A 27,998-nucleotide genomic window follows, 5' to 3' on the forward strand; every position below is an offset into this window, starting at 1 on the left:
CAATATCATACAATTTCTTCAAGGGTTTATTCAATGTTTTGTGGAAGTAACCATAGTATCACGAAAGTAAATGTTACATAAAAGCAAAATCAGACAATACAATGAGATATTATGCATTTGGTCATTGGATAACAATCCAGTCTCTATCAAAAAATTTGAACTCATATAACTTAACAATAAAAAAATTGACTATTGTCACCAGCTTCTTTTTTTTTTACAATCCTTAATAATTTATAGATTTTCAAAAATATGACAAAAGTAAATTGCTCTCCGTTTGTCAGTTGTTGTTTGAAAGCATGAGTTTGTGCACATGAAAGGAAAATATTGATCATACCGAACCGAAGGGGTACAGTTATACACTGGGTATACTGAACATTAGGAAAACCTTCCTAATATTGAATTGCACCCCCCCCTCCCCTTTTCCCTCAGACGAGGTGTTCTTAATGTTTTGTACACTCAGTGTAGTTGCTGAGTGACTACAGGTATAACAATGGCTGTTCTGTTCTGTGCTTTAGAAGCCTTAGTCTCTCTGGCAACTGTGTTCCGTATGAAGGGGGTTGTATTCCGTATGGAATGGGCTGCATTCCCTGTGAGGTGTGAGGGTTGTGCCCCAGCTAAACATATGGATGGATTATTAACACACTGAGCGAGGGAAAAGGTTACCCTACAGCGCCTCTTACAGGATCAGGTGTATAAAAAACACATGTGGACCGAAGTCTCCCGCATGAGAATATAGTGCCTGGGGATTGGCTAGTGTGATTCCTTATATTATTACGCTGCTACCATAGGCACGCTAACAAAAATAACTGTGTGTAAGTGTGTGTGTGCGTGGTTTAACAAGATATGTATAATCAACACATTGTTTTTCCCCTAAACTCAATCCCATAAATTCTCAGTGACGGCTTTTCTTCTGTTTCTTTCTAGTGGAGAACAGAGAGCTAAGTGCAGCTTATAACAGTTTGCACATTCAAGATTAAGAGTTGTTTCTAAAAGTAACTTTGTGCAGCTTTTCTCAATCACCCCTTGATCACAAGCACAGTCTAGGTTGTCAAACAAAGGGCCCAAACAGCAGAGAGAATAAAGAAGTGTACATTTTGACACATAAACAGTACCTTGAAGATATACATACAATTAGTGAGTCGGCAGAAAATGACCGACTACAGTTACTCAAACAGTCCAACTTGATTTCTCTCGGTGGCGTACTTGGCATCGGGTTGCTACAATGTAAATAACATATGCACTGTACATACTTTATAAGTATTTAAGGAGGATTCTTTCCATTCGGTCAAAAGAACAACACTTAATGCGGTATGGCTAAGTCAAACTTTGATAGAAACAGAACGACCGCTGCAATAAACAAACTCACAATCACAAATACTTCAACACTTGTTACTTTGCCTTCTGACAAAGAGATAATACTGAAAAGGCAAATTTCTTCTTTTTTTTTAGGTCAAACAGTAAGTCTCTCTCTCGTTCTCTCTCTCTCTCTCTTCTTGTAAACAGCAATTTGAATGTGATTCTAAACAGCTGAGGAGGAGTGTAGGATCAAACGGCCTGGTGAGCTCGTCTTTTTTTCACTGTTGAAGTACCTTGCTCTGAACGGAAACATGTGAGAAGAGAAGGCAGCGACACTGTAGTTCATATAATACAACACTGATAACAGAAACAACATCCCTTTAGTTCATGCCACTCTTTGTTTAAACAGCACTTTGCCGACCAAACCTTCGACCAGGTGTGTGTGTGTGTGTGACTGTGGTGCGCCTGCGTGTGTATGTGCACGTGAGCGTGCCTGTACGATGGTGCTAGTTCAACATTTGCTTGGGCTTTCCAGGCTAAAGCCTTGATAAGAATACTTCCACTTTGGAAAATAAAACCCCAAGGGCGAGCTGTGGAAAATATGATGATGGTGGTGACTATCAACAGAACAGTGGATCTGCTGCTATCCTATCGATTCTAACCCTCGAGGGCTTCATGTCAGTGTTAGTGTGTTTGGCTGTACTGGAGTGAACTTTATATATATTCACAGTTATTGTTGGCAGGTCTGTTGTATTCTGTCTGAGACATAACAGTGTTCAATTTACAGTCATAATGAGGACTCAGACAAAACATACACAATGCCATCAGGGAGATGTGGCTTAACATGGTGTGTGTCTTGATAAATTAGATCAGTTCAGATGTTATTTAACAGCGGTGCCTCGATGATGAGCTAAATTCATCCAAGTTCTAAGGCACATATCAGGGAGAAAGGGACCACTTCAGAAGAAGCTTATATGACCATATATTTCTACTTCACTCATCTAGCCACTTCAAATAGTCCTTTATGTTCCCAGAGACACTGTCTGTACATTATTTACCACACAGGGTGTGTTGCTCTGCTTCCAAAAGGCACTTTGGCAAAAAAGTACAATAGAAATTTCGGAGTATAAAAAAGCGAATAAGTTAACATTACAAAAGTGTCTCGTTGAGAACAGAATAATGCAGTTAAAGATGATGATATCAACACTTGTCTAATGCATGTACTGCAGTTTTTTTTTTTTAAACACATCGACCGACACACACAATAGGTTGTCTTAAGTTCTGTTGCATTTATACTGACATAAAACAAACAGAACAAAAGAAGAGAGTACTTGTTTCTTGTTTCGTTTTTTGACTGACTCTTCAGAGTGAGTTTTCAGAGGGAATGTTGGTGTTGCATAGAGAGTGGAAGGGAAGATAAGTTGGAGGCAGACGACTCTTTGATAGGCGCTAGTACTTCTGCACCAGAGGCACTTTGACAGTCTTTACTTCTGATATATGAGAGGACTTCTGGATGATGCAGCTAGTCGTCCCTGGTGCATTGCTGTCCTTTCCCTGCGCCAGGTTAGTCAAGGCCATGGCTGCGTTGATCTCTTTCCAGTACGTCTCGTCTTTGCCCCGTACCTTCTCCTTCAGAACGCCACCCCTGAACACAACACACAGAGAGAACGAACGCAGAGTTAGAGGAGAGGACACTAAATAACACAGAGAGAGAACACAGATTTAGAGGAGGGAAAACATTACACAGCATGCAGGAGAAAGACAAAGAACGCAGTCAGAAGAAGGAGAAGGTGAATATTGCAAAAAGAGAGAGAGAGAGAGCAGAGAAAGAACACAGAGTGTCTGTGTCTACCTGTATGCTAACTGTATGAGTTAGAAGATGGGAAACTACACACAATGCAGAGGAGAGAACGCAGAGTTGGATGAGAAAGAGGTGAACAATACACAGAGAAGAGAGGCAGAACAAACGCAGAGTTGGAGGAAGGAGGAGGGGGAGTTCTACAAGTAGTTAATAATTATAGAGAGAAGAAACGATGTCAGAGGGAGCACGAAAACACACAGAAGGTATCTGTAAAATACACTCACTTGTCACATTTACTTGATCCATGATCCATGGTTTCTGGAATCACAACAGTAAAATAGGTTAATTTAATGATGCACACCCAGAGGTCAATGAGGCTTAATTAAGGATTTTCTTGAGGGCTGGTGAGGTGGTGTGTGTGTGTGTGTGTGTGTGTGTGTGTGTGTGTGTGTGTGTGTGTGTGTGTGTGTGTGTGTGTGTGTGTGTGTGTGTGTGTGTGTGTGTGTGTGTGTGTGTGTGTGTGTGTGTGTGTGTGTGTGTGTGTGTGTGTGTGTGTGTGTGTGTGTGTGTGTGTGTGTGTGTGTGTGTGCGTGAGCTCGCGCTGCAGTAACATGTGTTTCTCTGTTTCCGCTTTTTCTGTTGATTTTGTTGAGAGAGAGAGAGAGAGAGAGAGATATGGAAATAGAGATCCGTATCTTCATATGCTTTACCGACACACACATACTCAAATAGTAGCCATTTATAGCTCATATGAAAAACATTAGTCAGGAATAAAACAATGAAGTCAGTCAACCGGTCTGTTCACAACCAGGCCCATCTAATGTTCTGTGTTCTCACTGTGAGGTTACCAGACAGACCTCAAGGTAGAAGGGCTGTTATGATGGCGTGTGTGATTCTGTGTGTTTGTGTGCATGCTTGCGTCCGTGCATGTGTGAGCAGCGTATGTGTGTGAGTGTATGTCTGTATGTGTGTGTTGGGTAACGGTGGCACAGCCGCAGCAGGCCTCATGTACTCCCACTAGCTTCCAAGCTATAGAGTGCTTCGAGAGGGGGTAGGGTAGTAGGGTGGGAGGGTGGTGGTGTGAGGGGGCAGTGTTTGGGTCCAGGGCTAGCCTCTGCCTAGCGGCGAGTTCTAGCCAGTGATGATGATGACACTGGCTTGGCACCCTCCAAGCTCATTAAAAGACACCAGAGCATCTGGATTTCCTGCTCATGAAGCCTCCAGGCACACACTTTGAATTAACAAAACACATGGCTAAGGCCAATGAGCTGCTTTTAAGGAGGGAGGGTGTGAGGGGAGAGAGATGAAACTAAGAGGGAACCCGTGAGTGTCTGTGCTAAAGTTAACACTACCACAAAGCTTCAGGTCTGTCAGATTTGCTGTGGAGAATTGTGCCTTTCTCTGAAGAATTTGTACAGTAATACCCAGTATTCTTTGCTTAGATAATCAGTAATTGGCTGTCCTGTGTTTGAGTTGAGCATTAGTCTAGACCAGGCGAGTGATTTGGGTAAGGTGAGGCTCTATCTCTCTTTCTCTTTCTTTCATTTCTCGCTCTCTCTTTCTCCTTTTCTCTCCCTCTTTCTCTCTCATGTGGACGCCAGCTGCTTTCATTTACGATGATTGCCCTCCCAGATTTCCCCATAGACTCAGAGACACGGAGGAGAGACAGACGCTCGCCTCGCATTTCCCCTTAAAGAAAATGTTCGTAACAAGTATGAGTCCCTTTAACAAGTAGACACTTGTACCGCCAACACCGCAAGTCATTTTGATCGTTTTTTTACACTAATGAAAATCCCCATCGCACATTTGCACTGGAATTTGTTCCCACACTTCTAACTAGCAGGGAAGGAGGGTCGGGTGGGGACAGAGTTGTTAGTTACAGTCATTTCCCCTACACAACTGTGGAGCTGGAAAACCATGTCCTCACTTCCTCCTGCAAGGGTCCCAGAACCCCTCCGACACCGGAGAATGGACAGACGGATTTCACCGCTGCGCGCCGCCGCCTTTCACCTCACCCGTTCATTTTTCCAAAGACCTAAATCCGGAGTCCAGACCGGGAATACAGACTCCTGCAGGGCCAAACAGCAAAACACCTAATCATTCCAAACGCCTTTCTCTCCTCGCTGGCTGCTTGTTTTCCGAAAACGTTCACATGTGCCGTGACCCGCACTGACCTGCACAACCCCAGGCTGATACGAGGCTGATTATGACATTTCCTGTTGTTTCCTGTTTCTCTCAGTAATAGTTTAACTCCACAGAGAGAGATGATCTTTAGGGGGATAAACTCACCTCACCTTGTTTGAGATTCTAAGAGAGAGAGAGGGGGGAAGGACAGAGAGAGAGAGCGAGAGAGAGAAAGTTGTGAGGCGATTACAAAGAGAACAAACCGCAGCTTGGGTTTCAACTCTTTAGAACATTCCTGAATACTCGTCTGGCCACATCTCTCTCTCCCTCTTTTCCTTTTTCTTTTGGTTCTTATCTCTCGCTTCATCTCTTGAGTCTCTCCCCTCTCTTTTGCTCTCTCTCACACTCTTGCCTTCTCTCTTTATCAGTCTCACCAGTTCTTTCTCTCTCTCACTCTTCCTCTGACTGGAGTGACGTACAGTAACACACTGGGTTTAAGGTGCTTCAGATTGACCGTTCACAGGCAGTCCAGCCAAAACAAATGCAATTATGTTTCTCCCTTTGCTTTCGCGAGGAAAAACTATATCTGTTATATGTCAAGAACAAGCACTTCTTCCACGGCTTCACAGGCCATTTAAAAGCCTTGAAATTATTACAATGTTTTTTCTTCTTCTCTGTCCTTTCCCTTTCCAGCTTTGCTCTCTGACTTCTGATTGAATTGACCTCATTCTTACTTTATCTCACAATATTAGGTGAAAACCCTTCTTCTCCTTTGTTAGACTGCTGTAATACTTCACAGGAATTTGCAGGGGTCTACTCTACATTAGTAATCAGTGGAAATGACAAGTTACCCAATGGAATACGATAATTTTATGGTAAGAAAAGTGGAGGTGCAAAAACATGTTTGCTTCCCCTATTTTGATAGTGGGGGAGCAAGCACTCTGTTTTCTCTACGGCTCAGGTGCCAATGGTTTAGTCTATTCCAGCATATTTCAAGTACATGTATCTCTATCTAGTCTCCCTGACTAATACCAGTGCTAGAGACAGGATTGGGACTGATTTAAAATATGCTCCATTCATTCATTCATTCTGTATAATAACAGCTATGTAATTACATCCCAATTACATTGTTTTAATCTGCTGTAAATTGTTATGTTGTAATGTTCCTACATGGATATATTAGCACAATGTTTACTATGGTGTCAGGAAGGGTATGGATTGGTTGCTAATGACGACAAGCCATACAGCAGACAACAAAAGACAACAAAGATATTAAAACAATACCCTACAAGGGATTATGGTATTGCTACAAGACACCTGTTTTGCATCTTTTGTCTTGTAGTTACTGTAATCTGCGTTGTGGTGTTTCTGATAAGGCGAGTACATGACTGTTTAAGTAGGCTAAAAGGGAATATCTGCAGTTGAGCTGTGTCAAAATACTACTTGAAATCTGTCAAATACTTTTCTATTGGATCAATTGCAACAGGCAAGCTCAATCAAGCACAGATTGAAAATAGATATTTCAAGTATTATTTGGACCCAGATCTGGTCTGTGCAGCGAGGCTGAAAAGCCGTCGTGGTTTCCAGTCCAGTGTGTTTCAGAGCAGGGCAGCCAGTGTCCAGATGCCATTGAATCCCCTCAAAGTCCCATAAAAGCCGTGTTTGTGTGACGCCTCCTGCAGGTTAGGAGCAGAGCGGAGCAGAGGGTGGGGCCACAAGCATGGTTTACCCAGAATCCCCGACCCAGAGTCAGGCCAGAGCCCAGCAGGGCCACCGCCCCCGTGAAGAGAACGACGGATGGAGAGCTGAGCTGGAAATGGACCATCTCAAGCTAAAACTCTATTTCCAACCTCCTTTGCCTAAAACATCTAAAACTCTGATTTTTTTGAAACAATGACCGTGCCAAACAAACTATAAATAGTCAATAAACCATAGCGGGACCTTTTATAATTTTTCTTTTATTTTGGGTTTTTTTCTCCTTCTTTGCTACTGAACTGAAAGTCAAGCAGTTAACTTTGCTGTTGCCTTTCTGTTATACTGACAGCAGGATTTTAAAGATCGGCGAGGGGAAAGAAGTTTGATGGTTTCTGGCATGGAGGTGAAAGTCAAAAAATATTTGTTCACTTAACATCACTGCGGGTGAAAGAGGAGAGTGAATACAGCGGAAAATGTAGAAACAAAACATTGGAGCAAAAACAATCAACAAGAAAACTGACAAATGAGAGTGGGAATAAAGTCCACCTGCTTAGAGAGGATGGGTATGTTTTATCACAACCAGCTGGTGCTGTTGTTAGCGACACACAACAATAAACACACCACACCAGCCTCTGGTGCACAAACCAAACCAAAGGCTGCGCTAGATTAGTGATCAGTGAGCTCAGCCTATTACCCGCGCAGCTCCTGAAAGCCAGACAAAAGAGAATAAATATACAACACAGATGGGACGGATGCAATCACAGACACCCCACTGATAGACCAGAGGTCAACCGACCAATTGAGAGCTGGACAGCGCTGTGATCACCCAATCATGTGTCTCCGCTAACTGGAGAAGGTCAATCAGTATGTTATGACTCAGGAGTTACAGTATTAGATTCTGTCCCAAATGGCAACTTATTCCCTACATAGTGCACTACTTTTGACCAAAGCCCTATGGGCCATGGCCTAAAGCAGTGCACTATATATGAAATAGGGTGCTATTTGAGAAGCATCCTTAGAGATGAGTAATCCTGACTGCTGTCATCTCTAACGGAGAGGAAGCCGTTCAGTCCACAACCAAGCTTTCAGCACAACTTACGGTACTGGAAAAGAGACATTATGGGCCAAGTTAACTTGGTCAACTTTTTTTTTTTTAAGTTGCTGACAGTAACGGGCCATACTTGCGAACATTAGAAAAAGTATTTCTCTGTCTCAAAATTCAATTAAAATCACTGATAAAAGGGTTAGGGCTCTATTTAATCTGTAGCGCTGAAGCGCTACAGATTGCGCGATAGGTATTTAAAGATAATTTCCCATTGAGCCGACATATGCAGCGTTTACAGTGAATCACAGGAGGTTTGTGGCACCTTAATTGGGGAGAACGGGCTCGTGGTAATGACTGGACTGGAATTGGTGGAATGGTATAAAATACATCAAACACAAAGGTGTTTGATGCCATTACATTTGGTACTTTCCAGCCATTATTATGAGCCGTTCTCCACTCAGCAGCCTCCTGTGCAGTGAACGCATGTTTTATGTTGATTGGGGTATAAATGGGGGTGCAGTATCTACAGTGCATTCGGAAAGTATTCAGACCTCTTGACTTTTTCAAAATTTTGTTACATTACAGCTTTATTCTAAAATTGATGAACTCGTCTTTTCCCCCACATCAATCTACACACAATACCCCACAATGACAAAGCAAAAATCTGTTTTTATAAATGTTTGCAAATGTATAAAAAAAACTTAAATATCATATTTACATAAGTATTCAGACCCTTTATTCAGTATTTTGTTGAGTCTCGAGTCTTCTTGGGCATGACGCTACAAGCTTGGCACACCCGTATTTGGGGAGTTTCTCCCATTATTCTCTGCAGATCCACTCAAGCCCTGTCAGGTTGGATGGGGAGCGTCGCTGCACATCTACTTTCAGGTCTCTTCAGAGCTGTTAGATCGTGCTCAACACCGGGCTCTGGCTTGGCCACTCAAGGACATTCAGAGACTTGTCCCGAAGCAACTCCTCCATTGCCTTGCCTGTGTGCTTAGGGTCGTTTTCCTGTTGGAAGGTGAACCTTCGCCCCAGTCTGAGGTCCTGAGCACTCTGGAGCAGGTTTTCATCAAGGAGCTCTCTGTACTTTGCTCCGTTCATCTTTCTCTCGATCCTGACTAGTCTCCCAGTTCCTGCCACTGAAAAATATCCCCACAGCATGATGCTGCCACCCCCATGCTTCACAGTAGGGATGGTGCCTCCAAATGTGAAGCTTGGCATTCAGGCCAAAGAGTTTAATCTTCATTTCATCAAACCAGAGAATCTTGTTTCTCATGGTCTGAGAGTCCTTCAGGTGCCTTTTGGCAAATTCCAAGTTGGCTGTCATGTGCCTTTACTGAGAAATGTCTACCATCTGGCCACTTTACCATAAAGGCCTGTCAGAGTGACCATCGGATTCTTGGTCACCTCCCTGACCAAGGCCCCTCTCCCCCAATTGCTCAGTTTGGCCGGGTGGCCAGCTCTAGGAAGAGTCTTGGTGGTTCCAAACTTCTTCCATTTAAGAATGATGGAGGCCACTGTGTTCTTGTGGACGTACTATGCAGCAGAAATGTTTTGGTACCCTTCCCCTCGACACAATCCTATCTCAGAGCTCTACAGACAATTCCTTCAACCTCATGGCTTGGTTTTTGCTCTGACATGCACTGTCAACTGTGGGGCCTTATATAGACAGGTGTGTGCTTTTCCAAATCATGTCCAATCAATTGAATGTATCATAGGTGGACTCCAATCAAGTTGTAGAAACATCTCAAGGATCTCAATGGAAACATGATGCACCTGGGCTCGATATCGAGTCTCATACCGAAGGGTCTGAATACTTATGTAAATAATCATTATGATGCATTGTGTGTAGATTGATGAGGAAATGTTCTTATTTAGAATGACGCTGTAACATAACAAAATGTGGAAAAGGTCAAGGGGTCTGAATACTTTCCGAATGCACTGTATGAAGATATTTGAATGGGGAAACATTTTCATGGTGGGAAATTCATCAACAAATGTGAGGACACAGAAGACCTGCAAAGAACACTTGTTCATGAAGCCAAAGATTCGCCTCTTCCTCCCTGTGAAATGCGTACTTAACAGGCCAACAGCACATTATGATCATCAAATCAACTAGATCACATGCATTTCACTGACTTGTCAAATACTGTAACTCTCAGGGTAGAGCGCCTAGCCCCTCACATCAGATAATAATTTACGAAGTTCTTTATTCAGTCATGATTGTTGAAAAATACATGAAAAACCCTATATGGACCCTATATCTATTCTCAAACAAATAAACAAACAAAGGAGAGAAAAGAGTGAGGCAGAGAGACATATTGTAACTAGACTGTCACTAGTGACACGATGAAGAGCTTGGTTTTTTTCCTCTTATTTTCCGTGGTGGTTTAAAATGGTCTGCATTTTTTCATAATGTCAAGGGGTGTCTGTGAATGAAGTTAGGGATGCCTTGGCACTTCTCTGGCCCCAGGACTGCCAACCCATCCCTGGGCCCTCCCGCCACTCCCTCCACCCTCTCTCTTGGGCAGCCACTCCGAGGCTGGGGCTCCATGGGCCCTCATTGGCACATACTGGTCGTCCAGGGACCAAGGCCAAAATATAAGCCAGTCACACTCACACATAGAGACACAAAGACAGAGACAGAGAATTTATGGAAAATGTGCTTTCGCTGCTTCCCTGCCTTGCTTACAATGACATGGCTTTGAGTTCATAACTTTTACATTGAAAAAATAAGTTTACAAAACCAGTGAGTGAGTAAACGCAAAATAGGTATAAAAAAATATGGTATTCTATTACATTGCCAATTTGCATGAACTTTAATATTCCAGTCAAGTACAGTACGTGAATCCAAACTAGCAGGCGATATTACAGAGTATTAGCATTCAAACCAGTCCAGAACGTTTCACCTTTCTTGGGATGCGTACCAAAAGGCACCCTATTCTCTACATAGTGCACTATAGGGAATAGGTTGCCATTTGGGATGGACACTAGGTTTCAGGTTTTCAGTCTGTAAATCTATCATGGCTTTGACTTGGTTGAGCGCTGCAGCACGTTGCTGAGTTGGATAATCCTCTAGTAAGTCGTAACTTTGCGGCCACAGAGGAGCCATTGTACTGGGAGTAATAGCTCGCGTCCCAAATGACACCCTATTTCCTTTGTAGTGCACTATTTTTGACCGGGGCTCTAGTCAAAAGTAGGTAACCATATATGGAATAGGGTGCCATTTGGGACACATCATGGATTCAGCTCAGCAGTCACTGTATTCCTGCTAGAAATATTACATTATTGTCCTCTTTCTGGTAAGAAACCCAGATATTACTGTAGCTAGTAATGACATAGTAATAGTAATAACATCCAGGCTATGTTATAAATGATATTAACAATCCCAGATGCATAAAATATTAACCATGCACACGATATATAACTTTTAAAATGGCTTAGTCTTTTTCCTATTCCTGCAACTTTTTCTACGACGTGGAGGCAGATGACAAGGACCATGACATTCCCACACCATAATGCATCAGTCAGTGATAGGGGGAAAAGATAACAATCCCAAAATGTTTTTCACACATTGTTTTTGGAGATGAAGACATAATAGTGTTTGGTGTGTTGAAACATGGCTGAGAGAGTCTGTATGTTTACGAGTGGCAGCAAACACTAGCTAATCAGAGTCACAGCCAAATGAGTGGGCTGGAGGAGAGGAATACCTTGTTAATTAAGGCTCATCTTTTGTGTGTGTGTGTGTGAGTGTGAGTGTGAGTGTGAGTGTGAGTGTGAGTGTGTGTGTGTGTGTGTGTGTGTGTGTGTGTGTGTGTGTGTGTGTGTGTGTGTGTGTGTGTGTGTGTGTGTGTGTGTGTGTGTGTGTGTGTGTGTGTGTGTGTGTGTGTGTGTGTGTGTGTGTGTGTGTGTGTGTGTGTGTGTGTGTGTGTGTGTGTGAGAGAGACGTCGACCACCACCGCACATCAACATCTCAGAGGAAGATCAGAACCTCAGCAGAGATGAGCGTGACAGAGATTCATACATGTCTGTTTGCCGCAGATGGTTGGCACGGAAACGGTCATCACGACAGCGAGCTCTGCTCCTCCTGCGGCTAGAGATTAAGGAGAGTTGGACACAAGTTCCAATCGGAGCCTTGTCTGAAATCTGTGGATCAGTACGTGCATACTTCAAACACTGACCTAAAGACCAGAGAGGTGTATGGGTCACTGGGGATGTATTAATATGGTAACGATATCACCCGATGACGTAGACCGAGCGGTCGAAGTGAGATTCAGAACAGGCCCCGTTCTTAAACTATTCAACAGATACTTTATCATTATCCTCTGTTTGATTGAACAGGTACAGACAAAAAAAAACGTGCTGCTCTGAATCTGAACCAGAGCTAAAAGCTATTTCTGCTCCCAGCCTTTCTCAATAACCCTGGACCTCTGAGACAAATGGAAGTTGTTTGCAGTACACAAAATGCACTGAAGAAATTGTGTACACCAAACTCTTGTGTAAACACAATTTACTTGGGATTTTTAAGTGTTTTCTTGAACAAAAAAATAGCCCATTCTGAAGTTGGAAGTTCCAACTTGGAACCCATATGATATGTTTGTGCTGCAGTCTTAACATCATGTGTTGCAATTCCCTGTGTGTGTGTGTGTGTGTGCGTGTGCGTGTGCGTGTGTGTGTCCATGAGGGCCTTGACTCCTGGTCACAGCTTCTACTCTCTCATTAAGCCATTCTCTCCCTTCACAGCCATCCCATGGGAACACTATTGTGGACAATTGTTTTAGACATGAGGCTGTTTGTTTTATTTTTATGAAACCAATTTGTGATTCTGGACGCTACTCAAACTTTGACGCTGATGACTTTCTTTCGAGAAATGCCTCTGTCATTAATCTCCCACTTCTGACATCTATGTTAGGAGTTTCACTATAAACAGAGCCTAGGCCATGTTTGTCACACTTTATTTCTCTATGAAACCGATTGTTCTAGTCTGAATGAACTAGGCTTGTTCTGTACTACTCCGTTCTGTTCTGTTAGCATCACACCCAAGTCTGGTAGGTGGTGGACAACATTTATCTTATAAATATAAAACCAGCCAAACCGAACTCAGCCCTCCTTTTCTTTCCATGTACCTATCCACTCACTAGCACACTTCGTACTCTGTACCACAACATCAAGCCAAGATCAAGATCGAATCAAGCCAGGATTCCACTTCTGTTTGCCACCATAAGCAGTACCCACCACACCCAAAAAGACACAATGGGGTTGCAATACATTAGATATTCTACTCTACTCCACTCTACTCTACTCTCTGCTTTGTGGAAAACACCTGATTTACTTCACATCCTAACCATTATGAATGTTTTACTATAGATGGCTTTGTCTTTGTGTTGAAAAGTCTTCATTCTACCAGACACATAGACACACACACTCACTCATTCCAGCCTTTCAACGAAATATACTGACGAAGAGAAAGAGAGAAAGGTTTGTGTACGCCACTCTCTCTCTGTCTTTTACTAATCACAGCCGCAACGCTCACTTTCTTCTTCCGACAGCCCCCTTCACTCTCTGAGAAATATCTGGCCAAGGATGGAAGGATGGGACCCCCCCCTTTGTATTTATTCTAAAAGTCAAGATCTTTCTCACAGACACAAACAAACATGCAGGAACGTGCATACACACAGACACCACACACACTGGACCTTAGTGAGTCTTGGCTTGGAACAGCCTCTGTCCTTCTCCCTCCATCCCTCCCTCCTCTCCCCCCTTCTCCCTCTCCTCGTATATTATTATGAAAGGGTGGAAAGAGGTTTCTGTGGCCAGTCCTCCCGTCCCTGCCTGGCTAGTTGGATCCCTAAGATGAGCCACTGCAAGAGGAATCCGCATCCATCAATGTCATAAAGGCTGTGTTTACACATGCAAACCAATTCTGATCTTTTGCCCAATTATTGGCAAAAGAGATGATCTGATTGGTCAAAAGACCAATTAGTGGTAAAAAAAATATCAGAATTGGGCTGTCTGTGTAAACGCAGCCACAGAGGCTTATTGTCATCATACAGACCCAGTAAAGTATTGTCCTCTCAGCTCCCTGTGGCCGCCTAACAACTAGCTTCACTAAATTACACATCACTCAACGAACGCTACTGTCTGAGACATTTCTCTTTTCTAAAATCAGACGTTTTCCACTTTCCACCCATTCAACGGAATTGTACTGCTGCTTTACAAATCACGACAGTACTCAGTTCATTTTATAAACGTCCTGAGAGTAGTAGGCTGCGTTTACACAGGCAGCCAGCCCAATTATGATATTTTTCAACTTATTGGTCTTTTGACCAATCAGATCAGCCCTTTCTACAATAATTGAGCAAAATATCAGAATTGGGCTGCCTGTGTCAACGCAGCCATGGAGGATTCATTGACCATGGGGATACATATCCAGCTGCATATAGTATTCTATAGCTTGTTAGACTAGACGAAAAGGAGACCAGCTCCACTGATAATGACGACTGTGTTCAAGACGCTTCCTTTTTCTTTCCACCTGTATGGGACGGCAGCCTGATAGAAGCCACACGAAACACTGAAACGGTACGGACGGTGGACACTCTCGCCATGTCATCGTTCCAAGGCACCTACCGAGTCAGCCTGGCAGCTACTAAACTACTAAACATTTCCATTCAGGTAGATAGGATTTTTAAGTGCTTTTTAAACAGCTTTTTAGACGACAATTCTCTAGGATTCAATAACTGTCTGGCACTTGCTGTGACCTAATTCAACAGACCCTTATGAGTCTCAGAGGCCCTGTCAAACACTACTGTTTTCATGTAACATATTTCAGACTCAACTATGTGTTAAATGTTTCCTCCCTGCATTCGTAAAAAGTCACTTTGATGCCAATGTATTTTACAAATAATTTTACAGGTGGTCTTCAATCCTAACGTGTTGGTTGTCCCTGAACGTCAACCAACGAATGGCCCTGTCTGTCTGAGAAAATGGCGGAATGGAAAACGAGTGTGTTCTTCTCGAAATTACTGAGACGTTTTGGGCCTACGGAATATCACAAACACATAAACCACATTTATCACTATTTTGTAGAAATAGAAACCATGCTGTCATAGTACTAAACTACAAACAATAATAGATTTTAAATGAAATTACACAATTAGGGAAATAGACAATAATTGATAATTTTCTTCTTCTTGATTGATCTACTTATCCAATCTAAACAGAACCTATAAAATATTTTGGGGGAAACTTGGCTGAACAAACCAACTGTTTAGTAAATAAGAAAAAAGAGCACCGTTAACTTAATATGAAAAACTAGCAAGAAATCACAAATTAAGGGCTCTATTCAATCCGCTAAAGCAGGAACGTTTCCTTTAAATTTTACAAATGCTATAAAGCTTCCGCGATGTGGATTGAATAAAGCCCTAAGTCATGTATTGATGATATATCAGTTGTGCTTACTTATACAGTACATTACACTACGCAGAACAGAACCTGAGAAAATGTACCACTGTCAAACCTCTGAGAAACCTCTGCCAAAGATCTCTCTCTCCATCTTTCCCCTCTCGCAGAAATGAAGATAATTATTTGGCGTGTAATGATCTATATCATATCGGACGGGGCAAAATCTGGTAGTGAGCAAGAAGAAAAACATTCAGTGAGATTCCCGCCATTTAATATGCCATTAAAGGGTAATTTGGCATGAAACCACTGGCATGTGCATTGGAATTCTACTGCTCCTTGTTTTCAATGAAATTCCCAACAGGATATTTCAGAGATATGTTTTCTTTACGTCAAGCAAAAAAAAAAGGCTTTTGGTTTTCCCACTGAGTGCGGGGACAGAGTAAGCTTTCATCCCAAATGGTACCCTGTTTCCTATGTAGTGCACTACTTTGACCAGAGCCCATAGGGAAAAGGATGTAGGGAATAGGGTGCCATTTGGGACGCAAGTATAGTAAATCTACACTCACCATCTCCTGCCACGTCTGACTGCTCTCTGAAGTCAGAGATAAGACCCACGGCAGACATCCACCAATTGTCCCATTAATGGACATTTAACCAATGGGCTCTGATCAGCGGGCACGCCACTTTGGCTTAAGCGAATCAGAAGTGAGGCAGAGGTAGGGGCTTATAACGAATGTGCCAGTGCCAAGAACTCTGAGAGTTCTCTCAATCTCCTACAGCCCAGGCATGAAGGCACACACGAACACACTCACCCACACACACATGCACACGCTCAGACACACACACACCTCCAGTCCGGGAAGCTCAGCTCAAGCCTGAAATTTCAGACACTATATAATTGTCAAAAGTCTCCGGAATTATTTCACTACTAAAATATCTGGAATGTTCAGACAGCAGAGAAAAAACTCCAGAGGAAATGATGCAAATTGGAGCTTAACCATTCTCTCTCTATCTCTCTAATTCTTTCTTTCTTTCTTACTCTCGCTCTCTCTAATGCTCATTCTCTCTCCCTCTAACTCTCTCTCTTCCTCTATTTCACTCTCTCTTACTCTGTCTGAGCCTCTCGCTCTTTCTCGCTCTCTCTCTGACAACAAGATCAGATGTAGAATCAGAGAATTAAACTTTAATTTAATTTGTTTTCTTTTTTTGCTGAGTTTTGATGATGAGGGGCTAGCAGGTGTTCATGTGAACTTTCTTGTGAGCCCAAGCCTCAGATAACTTTCCGTGCATCGGGATTCAAGCTCCCTTCTTTTCTCGCATGTAACCGTTCCCAATAATGCCTGGCTGGCCAGCCCAGAAACCCAAGAGAGAGAAGTCATAGCCAAGACATTATAATTACCATGGAGATAAAATAGTTACTTTCTATTAAAACATTATGTGGGCCAGGTAAATAATTCCTCATATATTTTTCTTATTAAATCGAGTCCTGTGCTGAAGCCTAAGCTAAGCCTCTCCCTCTCTCTCTCTCTCTCTCTCTCTCTCTCTCTCTCTCTCTCTCTCTCTCTCTCTCTCTCTCTCTCTCTCTCCCCTTTCTCTCTCTCACTTCCTCTCTTTCTCCATCTCTCTCTATCTCTATCTCTATCCATCTCTCTCTCTCTTCCCCCTCTCTCTGTCCCTGTCTCTGTGTGTCTCTTTCTTTCTCTCTCGCTCTCTGTATTTCTCTCTGTCTGTGTCTGGCTGGTGACTGCCGTGCTCAGCAGGTGTCTCAGTGAGAGAAATATAGTTTTTCGGGTCAGGGAGTTTTAAGGATTTGATGGGGATGGAGGATTGTAACAGTCGCGGTCGCTGGAGAGTTTCATTGGACTGCCTCCCCTATCTGGTTAAACATCACTTCAAATTCAAATCAAATTGTATTTGTCACATGCGCCGAATACAACAGGTAGACCTTACCGTGAAATGCTTACTTACAAGCCCTTAACCAACCATGCAGTTTTAAGAAAATAAAGTTAAGAAAATATTTACTAAATAAACTAAAGTAAAAAAAATAGTCTGGGTGGCCATTTGATTAATTGTTCAGCAGTCTTATGGTTTGGAGTAGAAGCTGTTAAGGAGCCTTTTTGACCTAGACTTGGTGCTCCGTTACAGCTTGCCGTGCGGTAGCTGTCTATGACTGGAGTCTTTGACATTTTTTGGGCCTTCCTCTGACACCGACCTGAACGGCAGGAAGCTTGGGCCCAGAGATCTACTGGGCCGTACACAATACCCTCTGTAGCGCCTCTGCCTTCCTTCGCACAGACAATGTAAAACACATTTAGCCATATGATCAAGTTGAAATAAAATTGGATAATATCCCTCACCCTACCCTGTCCCAATCCCACTCTTCCACCTCAATCTGAATTCCCTATAGTCACTTTTTAATAAACAGAGGCCCAGTTGTTCTCGGACTGAAGAAGAACTGTAAGAACTTCATGCAGCACTCTGTGAGATTAGGTCCTGATTGGTAACAGCACCTGAAACCCGTGGGTGAAATATCATGAAAGCATGAAGCCTTTATAAGACACAGCACATACAGCCATTCTGATATCCAAGGCCAGCCCACAGGCACTAAAACCAGGGGTTAAGGGACACTGCACTGTGAGAAATCCATATGCCAAGTGGAAAACTCACATGCACACTCTTTGTTTCATGTGCCTCGCTCAAATATATCCATTGTTTTGTATTACTTTAGCTTAGGTTTTTGTTTTATTTGCACGGAGCCCCTGCTCCGCCTTGGGGAAAGCTTGCACGCTCACGATCACAGACGCTGGCTCACACACACACACACACACACACACACACACACACACACACACACACACACACACACACACACACACACACACACACACACACACACACACACACACACACACACACACACACACACACACACACACACACGCACACACACACACAAGTTTCCCTCCCAAGTCTGCCCTGTTCTCTCTCTTTCGGTATGGCCTCGTGGCAGGATCAAAGACATGCTAAACAGTAGTCAGAATGTGAGTAAGTTACACATGTTCTTATTGTGTCTCTAGTGTTAAACCGTAAACCCCAGACCTAAGACAGAGGGCGAGACCAGGGTCTCTCTGTTGGTATGAACAGAACACACAGAGAGATTTATATTAGACTTGGCCAGGTCCCAAATGTAAAAAGTAGTGCATTAAATTGGGAATAGGGTGCCATTTGGGACACATATTTAATCTAATAATAGACTAGGCTATCCTTTCCTATAGGTACCTAGGAGGTCCATTTCAGTAGCCACAAGTATCATATTAACTTTCACACATCTGAAATGAAAGGAGAGTGTGAGAACAGGGAGTACAGAGAACCAGAACCAGGCTGTTGAAACTGGACAACAGGGAGTGGAACAGCAGTGGAACATCGTCACAGCGCCCAAGAACTCCTTCCTCACAACGAATGGGCCAGATGGGGCTGAGGGCCGGGAATTAAAACAAAATGTGCAGATGGGGACAGATAGAGAAAAAAGAGAAGAGAGAAGCAGCAGGCGGCTAAATCTTGAGGAAAGAATGTGTGAAGGAATGTAGGACTCTTACCAGCTCGATAAACAAAGTTTGCCTCGGTTTCTGAGGATGACGGGGAGAGGAGATCATCGTCGTACTCATTGGAGCTGAAGGATCCTGAGTGGTTCCTCTTCCTGGCATCCATGACGGCGTTGGCTACCATCACGTGTCGCAGCGAATCGTTGAGGTAACGGTGGAGCAAGCTACTCTTGTACTTGGGAGGCGGAGTCACATAGTCCTCGGCCAATGAGGCAGCGGCGGCAGCCCGGAGCCCCACCCCCATCATGGCTGCTCCCTCTTTCTTGATGACGCTCTGGTACATGGGCTTGCTAAACTCAACGCCACTCGTCTGCGTCCGCAGAGTGTTGTCCCCATCTACAACACCAGGGGGCGCCACCAGGAAGAAAACAAACAAAGTAGAAAACAAACAAAAAATCTGACATTTAGTTCCTCTGTCTGTATGCCCTCCAGTTTGCAGGGCTTCAAACAACTACAGTAAAGAAAGACCTCAGCTATCAGCTTAAGACCAAGGCATTACCAAACCATAACGGTTGGTAGCCCATTTCCTCTCTATAAAAAGCACATTGCTGTTACTCTTTGCAGAAATAAATCCTTTCCAGGAGGCTCTTTGCGGCTGAGATTGAATTAAAATATTGGCCCCCCCGATGAAAGACAATACAGAAGATAAAACACGTTGCTGAAAAACAGTAACCCTCTCGGGATGAGGGAAATCAAGAGAGCTCCACTCTAGATAGTGTCAGTGCCAAGACTGTAATTGGGTAATTTCGGCAGGTCTGAGTTTTGATTCAGTTTGGGCCAAATTATAATTATAGCTTTTACATATCAGAACCACATGGACAAATTTGCTTTCCTTCCCCCTGCTTTCTGAAGTAGATATTTGAGGCATATATCGAGGCGTACATTGCACATCCCATCCGAGAGTGAGGTTGAAATCCTCAGGCGACATGTAAAACAAGCTAGCCAAAGGTTCCCTTTTTAAGCCTTTGACATTGCTCTTTCATGCCTTTCCTCAAGTCGGACATAAACCTGAGCTACATGTGACCTTTAGCCTCCCTCGGTCTGACCCCTGACCTCTTCCTGTTGAGGCACTGCCATGGCAACCTCGCTGACACTGCGGTGAAATATCTAACAGTGAGACCTTGACAGTTAGACTGAATAGATACAGGGTCATTGGGATTATGGTCTCCTCAGTCACATAACTAACTCTCTATCAGATCACAGTGGGGGGTCTGATAGAGAGGCTTGGCCAGCAGTATATGGATCATGGCAGGGAGAAGAGCTGAGAAAAAGTTCAGAGCTGTATTATGACAAGAGAAATAAGTCTCTGGGCCCTAGAGAACACCATGCAAATTGAAGACTGTACAAACTATAGACATTCCACCCTGCCCACATTTGTGTGTCTCTCCTCCTCAACAAACCTAATTAGGGATTAAGACACCACAGTATAGTGCACGGGTGTTTTTCTGTGTCACCGAAAAGAGCTGAGAGAGAGAGAAAGAGAGAAATACACAGCTGACGGAGCCTCTCATTTCCAATTGCAGGCTGGGATCTGAAGGGGAAGCTAGTCCTCAGCCCTGCTAGCCCAGTAGTGTGTCTAAATGACAGCGTGTCACAGCCTCTGAACCTCAGCTTCTGTCTACCAGGACACACAGTGTGCGTCCCACATAGAACCCTATTCCCTATATAGTGCACTACTTGTGACCAGAGCCCATAGGGGTTTTGTCAAAAGCAGTGCACTATATAGGGAGTAGGTTGCCATTTAGGACACAACCACAGACAGGCCATTTATAACACCAGCACATGGCCATGCATAACTGGATCCTTACTTTGGAGCTGGGGCTGTCGGATACGAGGCATATGGGAGGAGGAAGATGCTTGTGTTTGGCTGACCTCATTTTCTGAGATAGAGATATGATTTGAAGGATTCAATGGATGATGTTATGGGGTGTTATGAGCTGATACTTTGGCAGTGAGGGGTGGATACCTTTTGAAATATGTAATGTGTGAGGTGTAATGTGATAGATTGGCCCTGGCAGTGAGGGTTATGTTTATTAGATAGACATATGATGTTATAATATGATGGGTTGGCAGTGAGGGAAGGGTTGGGGCTTACCTTCTGAGCAGGTGTCATCACTGCTGACACTCAGTCTCTCTGCGTTGCCTTGGACGTATTTGTTGTAGAGTTTGATGCGCAGGGCCCAGCTCAGGTCTGGCTGTCTCACTGTGTTCTTCAGCCTCCTTCTGGCGTTGGCAAACCAGTTAGAGACCTGAGAGACGGAGAGGGAGGGAGAGAGAGAGAGAGAAAAGTAAGAAAGACAGAGTGATAGGGAGAGAGAAACATATCAAGTGAGAAAAAGACAGAGGAGAAAGAGAGACAGAAAGAGAGACAGAGATAGAGACAGAGAAAGAGAGATCGAGACGGCAGAGAAACAAAGACAGAGGGCAAGGTACAAGGAGAGTCAGAGAGAGAAGAAAATGGAGAGAAATAGGAAGACAAATAAAGAAAAAGAAAATAGAAATCAATATTATTGTTTGGATTCAAAACACCCCCACATCCATGACATTACACAGACTATCCTTTAGGGAAATGTCTGCTGTGCCTCCCTCCATCCGGCCTGCCTTACCCTGGGCATGAGAGAGACGGAGAGAGAGTCAGGTTGCAGTATGGCGGACCCTGATACCAATAATACCGCCGAACCAGAGTCGCCGAGACATCCCAGACACACTGAGGAAATGGGTCGGAACAGCGATAAAACGCCGTAGCATTCATCTCGTCTAGTCATCTTTAGTCCTCTAGTCTATATCAAAGGCTTTCAAAATCCCATTCACAAACCTTTAACACTCCCAAATGCTTGACAGGACCAGCGAATGTAACGTCACCTTAACTTATTTCCAACCCAATGTACCCAGTCCTATGTGCTGATTCTGGATTCCGCCACTCTCCTAATATATATTTTTTCAAGCACCGTCTTCTATAATGCAATAAAATTATACCCAACCCTGCCTTCTCCATTTCACAAGAACCAGAGCCCATAAGATGTTATACTAGAATATTTGTTCATGCTCAATAGACTTCAAACAACTTATGAAAGGGTTGGGCTGGACATATATTAGAGTACTTCTTTTTGGATCTTTCCTGTGTTTCAGCATCATGTTTCTCATTAACGAAGAGAGTCCTACGTCCCTTTGTCTCTAGCTGAGGGCATGTTACACTAGGGGCCTTAGCTGAGATGTCTACATGTGGCTTGGAGAAGGCTGAGAAAGACAGAGAGCTTTGAGAGAGCACTTAGAGGTCTGAGGCAATTTGCTTATCAGCCTGTAGGAAAATATGTTATTAAGACTGAGACTGCGAGAGGATGGATGGGTGTCACGCCTGGCCTACATCCAAAATAGCACCCTATTGTCCTATATCGTGCACTACTATTAACGAAGGCCCATAGGGCTCTGGTCAAAAGTAGTGCACTATGTAGGGAATAGGATGCCATTTGGGACTCACACCGGATCACAACGACGGATTACCACCACAGATATCAAACACAGTGTGATGATATTACACAGTGTTATGACACCAAAGGGTTCATCACTTTGTTCCTTGTTACTGCCCTGAGTCAGTCAGTCAGTCAGTCAGTCAGTCAGTCAGTCAGTCAGTCAGTCAGTCAGTCAGTCAGTCAGTCAGTCAGACAGACAGACAGACAGACAGACAGACAGACAGACAGACAGACAGACAGACAGACAGACAGACAGACAGACAGACAGACAGACAGACAGACAGACAGACAGACAGACAGACAGACAGAGAGTGAACATAACATGGCATTGCACCCCCGTATAGGGTGTGTGGGCCTGTGTGTGGGGGTGTGGGCCTGAGTGTGTGTGTTCCATGTAAGGCATTCTTCTCCCCAAAACAAACAGCTTTATTAGGACCCAAAGGAAAAACAGATGAGGCGACCGATGCAGGAACGGGGAAATAGCCATGACAGCCTTAGATCCCTCCCCCCCTCCTCTCTCTCTCTCTCTCTCTCTCTCATTTATGACCTTGTGTTGTGTGCAGATGACACAGCAACATGCAGATGTAGGATCTTAATTTGATCACTCTTTGTTGCTGAGGAAATTTAATTTTGTAGTGTATTCAAAGTTTAAAAAGGCCTCTAATTTCACTTTCAAATGTCAGACTTGATTTGCCCTAACGAAAAATGCATCAACCCCTACAAATAATGTCCATGAATTATAATCCACATAATAATTTGCATTTCCTGTTGCTGCAGGATTATTTTACCATTATAACAAACTGTCTCAAATTAAGATTCTAGGTCTGTACAAGCCCCACATGTCAGACAGAACATACCATAGGGAGGTGCTCAGTTGTTGCATTCTGTTGCTGCTCTCTCTATCTCACATTCTGGCTCTTTCTATTTCTATTTCTATTTCTCTCTTTCTCTTTCTCTCTCTCTCTCTCTCTCTCTCTCTCTCTCTCTCTCTCTCTCTCTCTCTCTCTCTCTCTCTCTCTCTCTCTCTCTCTCTCTCTCTCTACCTCACACACCCTCTCTCTCTCTCTCTGTCTCCCACCTACTCTCTCTCTCTCTCTCTCTCTCTTTCTCTCTCTGGTGTTTGTCACTTTATGATGGAAACATAGTAATCTACAGGAACGCTATGCTCTATGACTCACAACACTAAAAGGTCACCTAAGTACAAACGGCCTATTTGCAAAGACAAGTAGGCCATAACGAGGCTATATTTTCAAACAAGTATAAACAAGCTATAACAAGAGACATGAACAAGGTCAATATTGTCCAAAATGAAAACCATAAGGTTAAATAAAGATGGATTATTCATAGAGACAATCGGAATGCCATGATTTTAATATTGACTATTTCTGTGACAAATTAAAATGTAGGCTACACTAGAATGAATTGTAATTAGGCCTTTTCACTATGATAATTACTGCTAATTATTTATCTATATACTGTTTGTATTTTCTTTTCAATACAATATCATATCAACAACAATCAAATGACGTTGTGGTTAAACTGTTGTTCCAATTGAACTGTCCTGAAATATTTAAATATTTCAAACAAGAGAAAAACCCACCTGGACCAACGTCATTTGAGAGCCAAGGGCTAGCAGGATTTTCTCCGTTTTAGTCGGGTACGGATTGTCCCTGTGTTTGTAGAGCCACTGCTTCAGGGGCCGCGCCATGTCCTGAAGGGCCTGACGCTTGTGTCGCACCTTCCCGCTGTTCTGACGGCCCCTGCACAAGGGAGAGAGAGCGAGAGAGAGCAACAAGTGCGTCAGTCACTGCTCTAGAGAAAATAGGCCTAAATAATTGAATTGAGGCCCTTGTCAATAAACATGTTAGTTATGAAACAAATCTATTAAGAAAAATCGATATATTATTGACGTTTAATTTATGCGGAATAGTGGCACATACTTTTCTGATTTTGTTTTCATAACGTAGTTGTCAAGGTCGCAGACTGTAGGCCTATAAGAAATTGACATGATGAAACAATAGTGAATTTAAATAAAATATTAAAACATTGCTGTTAAGATTTTTTTTTGTAACACGGGGAAATTATTTGTGCTATTTCTCTTCGTAGGCTACAACGTATTTTCCCTTTATAGAAGTTGTTGGCAAAAACTTGATCAGTGATGCACAACTTTTACACTCAAGAGTAGACTAATTCGGTAATATTGTAACGACCCGGGGTTTATACTCGCGGATATCGATTACATTTAGCCTAGGGTTTAATTCACTGTGCATACATTAATTATACCTGAGGTAGGCTATATTAGTTCTATTAAAGGCCAAAATACCATTTGGCTAATCAATTAAAGATAGCCTCTCATTAAAACGTATTCGAAAAACAACGATAAAGGAATAGGCTATAATTACCAACATATCAATTTCATATAATTAGACCTACATCTTAATGCATTTTGGGTGGGGGAAAAGTTTTGGGAAAGGAAACACACAAAAATCAAGTGACGTGATCTTAGATTGAATTCGTGGATGAGTGGTACTTTATCCATAGTAGAGAGAATATTGTTGTTTATTTACACACGACCTACAGTGGATATTCCGTCCATGTTGTAGTCTTACTTGATGAAGAAAGGTTATCCAGAGTCATAACACGTTAAATGTGTCATTTTCTCACCAAAGTGTGCTATAATTAAGCTGGCGCAGAGAAGCGTTATATTGGTTGCTTGTTTTCTTTGCTGTGCTTCTCCTCCCGCAAAGCACGAAAACGTTGCAATGAAACAAATAATAACATTCCATTTTCAACCCATGGTAGCAGCTAGACGTGTCTCAAGTATGGCTACGTTTTGTGGTCAGTGCGTGGTGCTGTCTGTGTAAGTGCTATCTTTCAACCATGTGCAAAATAAGCTACTTCCAAATCGAGCAATAGCCTACGTATTTTGGTAACGAAACATTCCCAGACTTTGATAATTAAAGGGACTCCAAATGGGGGAAATGTTTTCTTGATACTTCTAATCTGCTGCCTGTGATTTTTGAACCTGTAGATGTCACTATGGCCCTGCGATATTCCTGCTTTATCTTCTGTCTCCGAAGCTCCGCTGCAGATGTAACATATTTTCTACTAACTTCAAGTCTGCCTGAAATTCATGTTCTACAAATACTTCCCTTCTAATCTAGATCTGTATGTTAAATCACATTTTTACTCCCCTGTACTGAATTTTGGCGACACACACTTCGTATCTAAATGAATATTCTTCATTAGTAATGATATTCCTCCCGAAGCGGCACCTCACGGCATTGTGTTATCTATCCCTCCTTCTCTCAGACTTAGCTCAATAACTCCGGCTCTGACGGAGACCGTCCGTGTGTAGGATGTTTTCTTAAATTGACTAGTGTTTCACCCAGCATCACGTTTGATTCGATGCTGGTGCCTATCCAAACATATAAGGGACTACTGTACTTGTCTGTAAATAAATTGCGTCTTGAGTGTAAACAGCCCATGGGTCAATCAGAGGAATTTTGACTCTCTGAGTACTGATTAGATGAAATTAACACATGACATTAATCTTTTTTTACTCTCGCTCTCTCTCTCAAATAAAAATGCCATGATTGACTACACCACACATAGAGTTGAAGGGCACATTTATACTGTATATTGGGAACAGGCGAAGAGTGTTTTATACACGCTACTGAACACAGGTGGCCTAGATATTAATCTGTATATTATCTGTGAATATCAACACTAAAATACAAACCAGGTTGTAATAGTAAATATTAATTTCCTGCAATTTCCTTAAAACAATAAGATTATATTGCACTGATGGGAAAATAAAATATGCATGTAAAACCTAACGTGGTTAACATTTTGCTAAGATGTGCTATGATTTCACTTTAGATAACCTTTTGTCTGAATGTGTCATTTAAATGACTGTTTAGAACATATCCAAAAACATTATTAGACAACATTGATTTCGAAAAGCCTACCTCTTGCATTATAAATATGTAATTACACATCAAGCACACTTGGTTACCTGGGGTCACCATCATAAAAAAAAAACGAATCTGCACAATTCGAACTTGCACCATCGACTTCTTACACCTTTCACACAGTGCGTATCACTCCTTATTCAGTTGCGCCAACAGAAAGGTTCCCTTACCCAAATATGACTTTACAATGCAAACCGAAGTGCAACAATTAAAACATCTAAACACTGTTGTCCGCTTTGTTTATGAGAAGTTTGAATGAGTGACATACCTCCTGTGTCTGATGCCGTTGTCTTTGATAACTTGGTGATTGCTTGATAGCAGGTCTGGATGAAGGTCCGGATGCTGTCCATCTATTACCTCTAAATAATTGATGCTGCTCCTCTCGACCTCCTTCGCATTCTCATCGAAGAGGACCTGGTTACTCAATTTGTTAAACACAATAGTATTCATCTTTGGTTCGGTATTCCTCTGTTATCTCTGCTTCGTAAAATGATATTTCTCAAATATTGTCGCACTTCACTTCTTATTGAAGCTGCTGCCCCAGTGTCCCGGTGAGTCCCCTGTGAAGCAAGTGGAATATTGGGATTCAAAATTCATGCAGCTGGGGTTATCAGATTCAGATTGGTATCATTTACTAAAGTTGGATTTATGGTTTTGAATCTATGGATAATATGATGATGCGCAAAAATCAACGTGCATTATATTTGATCCTAATTCATGGTAGATCAATTTACGCAATAAGCGAAAGCCCGAATGAAACCACAAAGACAGTAGTGTTCTTGACTATACTCAAAGACCATCCATCTCAACAGAAACACATCCCTCTCTGCACTGCTGTGCGGTGCCATGAATCCATTAAGCATTCCTGTGAGCGATATTTTCATATTTTACTCACTAAAATATATTCACTAGGCTACAAAATGACTAAAATGTCAAAACAACCTCACCGTACATACAGAGAATGTCAATATATTGAGAAAAAAATACGGTCCATCAGATGTGCTAAATGGGTCCACAGCCGCACGGGCTCATTCGTAATGTCATTCCATCGCCTTTTCCCCCCCTGATTTTAGAGATACAATGCATTCCACACCACCACATGTTGCCATGAAATCTCTCTCTATCGTCGTCAGACATTTCAGAGGTGCATTTGAGCTGACACACAAAATAGTTCAGCTATACATTTGAGAATGTTTTTGTTTGACTTAAAACCGTCAAGGTGTATGATTTACAGTTAGAGTAGCCTACTATCATACCGATACATATTTCTGGCTTAACATGAGCATGACTCCAGTCACGGGAGGGATATACCGTGCCATCACCATGGAACAATGTTGCCAGATATATCCCATTCCGGGGATAAGGTAACGCGCTTTCAAGTTGAGGTAGACGTTTTTCCATTGTAGTCACACATAAGAAACCCCATCAGACGGTGTCTCGTTCTCAGTTACCTGTACCGCAGCCCGCCTGCGTCTTTGTGTAGTGTGTAGTAATCCTGCTTCCAGTTGTCCATTCCCTGCTCACATGTTCCCGTTCTAAGTTCCTTAGCTGAAACCACACGAACCGCGGTCGCCTCTCTGCTTTATT

At 42.7% G+C, this 27,998-nt stretch overlaps 1 pseudogene; it reads right to left on the reverse strand.

The window, feature by feature from the left end:
• Positions 1-8: 8 nt before the first annotated feature.
• Positions 9-27,998, reverse strand: LOC139532070 (homeobox protein Mohawk-like; annotated as a pseudogene).

Source organism: Salvelinus alpinus, chromosome 10 (genome assembly GCF_045679555.1).
Source record: "Salvelinus alpinus chromosome 10, SLU_Salpinus.1, whole genome shotgun sequence".
NCBI classification, from domain to species: domain Eukaryota; kingdom Metazoa; phylum Chordata; class Actinopteri; order Salmoniformes; family Salmonidae; genus Salvelinus; species Salvelinus alpinus.